The 9,057-nt window shown below is 34.6% G+C and overlaps 1 non-coding gene across 1 annotated transcript; it reads left to right on the top strand.

Moving 5' to 3' along the window:
* The first annotated feature begins 8,049 nt into the window (after positions 1–8,049).
* On the top strand, positions 8,050–8,132 carry TRNAL-CAG (transfer RNA leucine (anticodon CAG)). Its single transcript has one exon. It is a non-coding gene; the product is annotated as a tRNA-Leu (tRNA).
* The last annotated feature ends 925 nt before the right edge of the window (positions 8,133–9,057 follow it).

Here is a 9,057-nt window from a genome sequence, read left to right as displayed (position 1 = left end):
TGCCACATACATACATACAAACAGTCTTAAATTCAAACCCCAAGCTGTGGTTGCATGCATTCCGACAATGCAAAAGCCGTGAACGTGTCAAACGTGTCAAAATGCCAATTAACAAGCAGACGAATTAGCGAATAGACAGGCAGACAGACTGACAGGCGGTCAAATGTACATAAGTAAATATATATAAATACAAACATACATCCAACGAGATAATTTGACAAATCAAACTGTAAATACATAGTTAGTTACTTTGTCTGCTGGCTTTTTGCAGCTTTTGTTCAATTATTGCAATTAAGAGATTTTACAAAAAAAAAATTTTGGAAACAAGTTTTGGCGCAAAACCCAAAGCTACTCAGCAAAAAGGTAAATATTTGTCAATTAGCATGTACTTGGTTAAAAAGAGTGGTTGACACCTATGAATAATAAAATTATTTTAAATATTGATGAGTATTCGCAAATTTACTCATAAAGGAGGTACCACGGGTAGGGGTGGGGGTAACCGGATACTTGACTGACTTAATGTTTACATACCACGTCATCCGCGTAGGCTGTGAGTTCAACAGGAGCTCGTTCATACACTTGAGTATCCCATTGCCCATCGGCGACCGGAGTAGTGGTGAGTACATACGCCTCACCCCGCCCTCGTGCGGGACCTGTGTTGAGTGATTTGCTGATCTAATGCATACTCCATTACGCCGAGACACTTCTCCAACACAGCATGCTGCGTATCCAGTTTGAAAGTACTGGGTGAATCCCTATCTCTCATACTCCATGTAAAATTGCTTGTTTTTAGACGTTATAACATAAATAAACGTTAAACATTTGTAGGAAATATATTCATATGTTTCAAATTTTGAGTTTTCCATTTTTTGAGTTTAAACTAAGCTCAATGTAAACACAGGCATACATAAAAACATAATTATGTATTCACATATTTTTCATAAAAACACGAACCCCAAATCAGCAAACAGTAAAATTCATAAATTGTTTTTTATTTACATATGTACATACTAACCAACGTTGTAAATATTATTCCATTTTTACATAATTCATATATATGGGATATTAATTTTTTCGCTTTTTACGATGCCGGGATTTTCGGGATGTCGTTATCACAATTTCGGAATCCCAGGATTTAAATATTCATAACTTTCCAACAACTTAAATCGATAATTGCTTCTTTATTGTTTGAGAACAATAAATAATAAAAAAATGGGTTTGAAACCCACTTTTTTATGTAAAGTGGGGTTCTTATTTTTTTCTCTCTGACGTCAAGATTTAATTTAAAGGACTTTGCAATTAGTTAGGAGGACGAAATTGGAGGATGTTATCGAGTTGATATACATAAGTCTTTAACATATATAATTTTTTCAAAAACAAATATTGCTAAATTTCAAGGACAATATTTTAAAAGGACATTTTCAATACGTATCAGTCTTTACGCACCAAAAAGTTGAATCTGTTTAAATTCTACAGAACTTCTTCTTTAATTTGATACCCATACTTCTTCTCTAAGCACATTTCACTGAATTTATTAAATCATTTTTGAATTACTGACGTGAAAAACTTAAAAAGGCAATTTTACAATATTTGGCTCATGGTTTCACGAATATATTGATTTTTGGGTGTACAATTTACTATCGTACGGTGTTATATGTATAATGAGCTAGACATTTATGAAAAAATATTAATTATTAAATAAAAAAGAAATATAACCAATACTGGTAGAGAACAGGAGTTTCTATTGTTGCCATCAGTGCAAATTACAAATCCCGAAAATCCCGGGATTATTTGCCAAGAATCCCGAGATTTTTGGGATCTAAAAAAGGCCGGGATCCCGGGACATTAACATACTTACTACTAACATACATACCCTAGTACATACCCTGCAGGGAAACCGCAGACTAGTGAATCAAATTTCTTGTTCCGTACTAGATCTCTATCGCCAAAAACGAACCAGTCCGATAGTAACTACAACCAGTCCAAAATCAGCGAAATGCGGTACTTTTAAAAAACTGTTTTATTTTACTTTCTCCATTAGAAATCTATGTATATCTAAGGTGATGAATTTAGAACTGATTCGGAGCTACAGAAAAAGGAATGCAGAACGAACTAGTTCGGAACTATCGAAAAAGGGGGAGCTTGTTTACTTTACACGGCTTTTTCGTTCAAATACGCTTCCATTCTGCACTTCGCAGATGCTTTTTCATAGTTTGGTATTACAAAACAAAAATTTGTGCTAACATATTAACATCTTGGGATCTTCTGGAATGTAACCAATAACAAGAAGCACCTCTGCGGACTCAGCTACAGGCAAAGGTATGTAAACGTACATTTCTTACCAGCATTCAAACAAATTTAATTTCAAACTGAAACCACATTTTCTTTGTCGATATTAGAACTGGGTCGAAATTATCGATAAAGGGATGCAGCGGAGGGAAATTGAGACTTCCTAGGACATCGCCATATAAATTCGCCAGTGGCTATCATGCAAAAGAGATTTATCGCGAAGCAGTACTGGGGTCTAAATGTATTAGAAGCGCACCAGTTTAGAACCAGAGATTTTCCCCACAGGGTAAACCGCGAATTTAGCTTACGAACCCAAACAGCTGCTTCACGTGTAAATATTCTGCTGCGTAAACAGCCGTAGGTTAAAAATAAAAAGCATAACATTATCGCAGAAAATTGTTTATAAACACATTTATTGTGACAATTACATATTTATTATCTTGTACAAATGCACATACATACATACACACATTGGTAATGCTTAACTTGCTTGCACGAAAAATAAACCAATAAAATGAAAAAATGCGATACCAAAAAAAAAAAGAAATATGAAACAAGTATAAAACGGTTTGATAGCCCAAAGCCGGGTGTGCACTGTATGACCGGTGAAATTGGGGCACTAGCTCAATGTCGCTGGGTTGGTTTGACGCTGAAGTCTGAATATTACAGCGTTAACTTGAACTACATAATTTTCAAAACAAAAACTTAATGGACAAAACTAAATGGAGGCGTATAAACAAATCATTAGCTTTTGAAAGAAATTTTTTAAGTATTTCATGGTAATGCAAACTTGCAAATATTTTGGATGTCAGGGTCAGAGACATATGTATTTACTTAAGCAGAATAAGGAATTTTCGATGGGAACTGATAGCAAAACAAAAACAAACAATCAAATTGAAAAAATTGTAAATTTTTTCCATAGAAATATATATTCGTTTTGCACAACCTACTGCATCTAAGTAATTAGTAGATAGCAAAATATTTGATTCAACAAATTCCACATAAACAATTTACCTCAAATAAGTAAACCTAAACAAGGGCATCCCACATTCAAATCATGGTGTATATATGTACATGCGCCTATCATTTACGCATTCATTGTGCGACTAATCTCTAAAGAGAGTATTCCGGGATTACTCTCAATCGGGTACAATTGGGTATTAATTAGTCCCAACTAGTCTCATTCGGGTACTAATGGAGGTTAATTAGTCTCGACTCATCCCTTATGGGTATAATTGGAGATCAATTAGTCCCCGACTCATCTCTAACGGGTACTATTAACGATTTAATTATATGTACGCACTTAGTAAATGAAATTTCATGTGCGGCGTTGGCACACAGAGAGAGTATTCGCCTAACAAAACTGAGCACCCCGGTTCGAATCTCAGCTGGCGCAAATTTTTATTTTTATTTTTTAAAAGTGAATAGTCGCGTTTTATACCCGTTCGGGTATAAAGGTGAACAATTAGTCTCTTCATAGGACATGCTCGAACAAAAGCGAACAGTTCATTCCATATAAAGAGATCAAATATGGTATTAGTCGCATGTTCCTTTGCGATTGCTCCCGGAGTCATCCCGGATTAGTCGCATTTTTTGCAGGGTATGTATATACATATATCTTTTATTTACATTTGTGTATTCAAACGACTTGTATGGGAATTTAAACACTAGTGAATATGTATACAGTATATTTTGCTTTGCTGCCTTTGTGCTTGAGTGCACATTTAAGATACCTACCCAAAATGCGCATCAGCGGCATTATTTTTAACATTTATAAGGAAACTGTTCCGATACTTGCATTCAACATACCTGCACATTAGCGATACCTGCCTTAAAAATTTGCAACTATTATCAAAGAAATTATTACGTTTACCTGCACTGGCTCTACACTTACCCTAATTTTACAAGCTATTATTTATTTTGCTCATCTCGCAGAACAACGAAAACGGCAATTATTTTATGTAGTTATATAGATAATTAGATACCATTCGGAAAAAATTTCTCTTGCAGTAATTTCTACGTGGTAAGTGCCCCTCCATTATTTGGTTTCATAGGGATTCGGATACCTTCCTCAATGAAGTAGTGAAGAAAATTCGCTTAAGTGCTTTTTTCGGTTAAGCGCACAAGTTTTTCGTGCAAACAAGGATGGGCAGCTAAGCAAAATATACTGTATACTCTTCTTATCACAGTTTTTAATGTTTATTGCAGTTTGGAAAGCATAACAAAGAATTTACTGTTAATTTTATAAAAGCATTATTGCTTGTTTTTATGTATGTTACCGCATAACTTTAGACGACGTTAACCGATTTCGATAACTCTTTTTTCATCGGAAAGGTGGTACCTCAAGGATAGTCGCATACTAAGTTTGTTTAGATCCGATAATTGGATTGTGAAGAAATTAACGATAATCTTAAATTTTTATATGAGAATTGAAGTCGGTTTTGTTTTTTGCTTAAAAATTACTTGTTGGTATTACTACTACATGGATGTCTGGCCACATAACTGCATAGATAATGTACATATTTACATAGCGGCACGCTTACAAACATACGGCCTTTTCTTCGTGTTTGGCGCTGCAATCAATAAACCACGCCAGTCGTTTCTCTGCCGTTCCAGCTGACGCCAATTGGAAATGCCAATTGAAACCAGGACTTTCCATGCCGCGCAGGCCTGTCTTTTCCACTGCTACCAACAGCGGGCACCGCATTGACTGCTTTCAGGCCTGGAGCATTTGTGACCATTCATACGACGTGACCGAGCCAGTGGTCCACCTGTATTTTAATTTATTGTAAAGCTCGTAGAACTCCATAGTTCGATCATCTGCGGTGTTTGTTACCGCCATCCGCCATGGCCACAGCGTAAGGTCCGAAAATCTTTGCCGGAATCTTTCTCTCGAATATTCCGATAGCTGCCTTACCAAGTCTAAAGCCACACACAATACGCTCGATAAGACCTCCTCCTCTTTCTGGTCTTTCCGAGATTTGGCATATGGTCGATACCTAGTTTATGCTTGCCAACATAGTTAAGTCATGACTTGCATTGCTAAACCAGTTCTGCAAAATTTATGAGGTCTGGGACGCCACAAATAGGAGGAGAAGCTGGGCCACACACTAATATATGTGTAAGCACCAATCTATTATTATTATTGTTTAATTTCAGAAGAAACCCGAATAGTGGCTTCCTTGAGTGGGGAGGGAAAGAAGCCACTAAACCAATCTTCTGCTTCTAGTGAAGAGAATGAATTACCACAGAATCATTATTTGTANCCAGACAAATTCTACCATATACATATACAATTTTTCCTATTTTTCAAACCAGGTCATAAACTATGTATCTATGTGCAAAATTTCGTTTCCAAACGGGTGGTAACCCTCCTCAAAAATATTTTCGAAATTAAGTTCGCTTAAACTCTTTTTCGTTTGATACTTGTCTTGTAATATTTGATTGAACTTATTAGTTTAAGTTAGGAGGTAGCAACCCTTTTAAGAAAAGTAGTCAAAGTCATAAACTATCTGTGTGCAAAATTTCATGCAAATCCGTTAAGTCGTTTTCGCGTGATTAAGTGACAAACATACAAACTTTAACAATTATAATAGTTGCGATCCTTTACGTGTCCGAACTACTGGTTAGAAATAGTCAAAGTTTACTACATGTTACTGGAAATCGAGGAAAAGAGAGTAAATAAGGCCCTCTCTTTGTCAGAAGTTGCTAATTTTAGCCCGAAGTTTTTTTTTTTGGAAAATCCTGGTAAATGTGTCAAACGATCACACTGTTTGGGGCTGACAGATTCATCGGACCGTACTTACTCCTTCGAAAATGATGCTGGCAACGCTGTTTTGGTGAACGGTGAACATTGTCGTGATATGATAAAATACTTCGTATGGCCTCAATTAGATGTCATTGGCTTGGCCAATCTGTGGTTTCAACACGGGACGGTGCCACTGGGATCTATGGAACGACTAACTACATATGCATTTGACTTGCTTGCTACACCTAAATAGAGGTTAAAACCGACAAAGTTAACCTTTTCAGTACCAGCGTCCAATATATTGGGCGAATTAAGAGCTTTTGTTGTTGTAAGAACAGTTGTTTTTTGCAAATTATAAAAATTTTCTTTATAAATAAAAATTTAAAAATGTTTTATACCCTTGCAAACAAACTATGTATTTTTAAAGCTCATTAATTCAATGTTTGACGTAAAACGCACCAATGAACGCCCCTTTTCATTTTTGTTGCTTTTGATGTTTAGCGCCTAATATTTATATGCACATAGTAACGTCGTGTAACGTCATAGTATCACATCGTACATCTATTAATACTTTTTTCAAAAATTGTATTTCTATATTTGCAACAGCAGAGAGCGTAACGCTCATAACAAATCGTAGCGACTTGGTTGCAGTGTTGCCAGGTCACTGAAGTGAGAAATCGTCAATTTGATTTTCAAACATCGTCATTTGCAAGTAAAATTCGTGAACATATACAAAAATTTAAATAAACAGAATCCGAAAGCTCTTTTGGTTTTTTTCTGATTGATATACATAATAAATAAAACCACATTACTTTTAACAAAAATATTTTTAATTGCAATAAAATCGCATTTTCATCTTCATTTTTAGATCATTAATGCTCGGCTGCACAAACCAATTTTAAATTTATCAGCCTTTTAAAATTTAAATCACACAATTTTGTTCGGAAAATTAAACATTTTAAATTTTAACAGTCTGATAAATTTTAAATTGATTAGTGAAACTTTGGATAAGTAGTATAATATATGTTTTTGTCACAAAGTTTTTCTATAGTACAAATTATGTTTAACAGCTTTCTACAAAAATCACAAGAATTTGTTTCATTATTTTTGTTGCTTGGAAAAAAACTTTGCTGTTGGTGTAAATTTTCTTGAAGAACGGAATATACGAGCTTGTTTTTATTCTTGAGATCGTCAAACTGATTTAAGAAATTGTTATAGAAGAACATTTCCTTTTCATTTCTTGAGTATGATTTTATATGAATGTTTCAATTTTCTTAAGAACTGTATACTAAGCTTTAATCAGGTACAATTTTTAATGCTACATTTCATTCTTGAAACGTTTAAGTATTTCGGTGTTTGGATAAAACTCTAAAACTTTTAATAACTCCAGTGTGAACAAAATTCCCTCAAGAGTTTAGTTTTCTGGCAAAGCAGCATCTTCTGGCTCGACAGCTGAGGTATAGAGAACATCAATTACAATTTGCCAACTGCAATTTTACCATGTGCATTTAACACTTTTCATACTTACAAGTTTCGCTAAATAACTTATTCATAATTTCCTTCGCTCAATAAAATATGTATCAGTACACAACGCAAAAACTACGAATTTGGCCTTAAAAACGAAACAAATAGTGATGAAACAAAGAAAAAAACTACTTATTGACAACTACTGTTAATTGAATACGACAATTATGTATTCGCAGATATGGTAAACATGTGTTTACAGGGCAATTTTTAGTTGTGAGTGTAACTATCTTCAAAGTTGAGGACCAACCAACCAAATTTGCACATAAAGAAAATAGTCATTGGGGCACAAAAAAAAATCGTTAAATCGTCATGGCCGTAAAAAATCTTCAAAATGATGACCAAATCTGTAACCTGGCAACACTGCTTGGTTGGCAAGAGCGTAGCATGCGCCCTGTATGTACAACACAAACAAAGAAAAACGTGGTGAATAACCAAAATGAGGTGTGTGAATGCTCAAATGGTGCAATTGACACCAGCTGATATAAGTCAGGATGGCCGAGTGGTCTAAGGCGCTGCGTTCAGGTCGCAGTCTACTCTGTAGGCGTGGGTTCGAATCCCACTTCTGACAAATGGAATTTTTTTTAATTCGTTTTTAATTTTTTTTAATGAATAATAAAATTAACTTAGATGATTTTCTACATTAAAACGCGTAACAATGAATTGTGATATTAAAAAAAAAAAATGTTTGAATATTTTGAAAGTTGCCGTTTGAATGATTTTTTAAAGACAAAAAATAAAAATGCGTTTGATAATTTCTGGCAATAAAATTGGCTCGTTTTTACAACTCCCAATAGGTGAAAATAAGCTTTAGAACAAACTATTCAGTTATCAGTTTTCATAAAAAAAAATTCATAAAAAAGCCAGCGTATGATTAAATTGTTTTGGCATATATTTATGTTAAAACCTTTTAGCGCAAATAAGATGAGCTGTTGAAAGGTCCTTCAGCGAATATATTTTCCAATTAGCAGTTCAAGTTTAATGCGCTTCAATGCTGCTGTTTACATTTTTCTCTTTTTTTATTACTATTTTTTATTTTTTTATTTTTATTTTTTTTTTTTGCTGAAAGCAGATCAGCCATATTTTTTTGGCACAATTCCCACAAACCTGCAATAACAGAAGGAAATAAAATACATAAACACACATAAATAAAATAAATAAACAAAAACCATGCAGCAAAAAATCTTTGTTTAGTTTTGTCGGCAAACGTAGCGAATGGATAACGCAAACTAGCGGGCGGAAGACGCAGCCCACATCTGTGTTTATTGGAATTTAAACCGAAAAAAAAACGCAATTAACCTCATGATGGACGGACAGCACGTACTAGGTCGCATTAAATTGGAGGTAATGCAGATTTTGATTGCCTTCAATGAGCCTCAGCCTATGGACTGTTTACGTATTTTGCTATTGAATTCAATAAAATATGTAAATAGTTAAATTCAGTTAACCCCACGTGGGCGGCACTTGAAAGTAAAGCGTTGGGAGAATTCGACTGA

This window comes from Rhagoletis zephyria, unplaced genomic scaffold (assembly GCF_001687245.7).
Source record: "Rhagoletis zephyria isolate East Lansing unplaced genomic scaffold, Rhagoletis_zephyria_1.1 Rzeph_scaffold_11894, whole genome shotgun sequence".
NCBI lineage: Eukaryota > Metazoa > Arthropoda > Insecta > Diptera > Tephritidae > Rhagoletis > Rhagoletis zephyria.
Note: the sequence above shows the minus strand (reverse complement) of the source record. Positions and strands in the feature narration are given on the sequence as shown.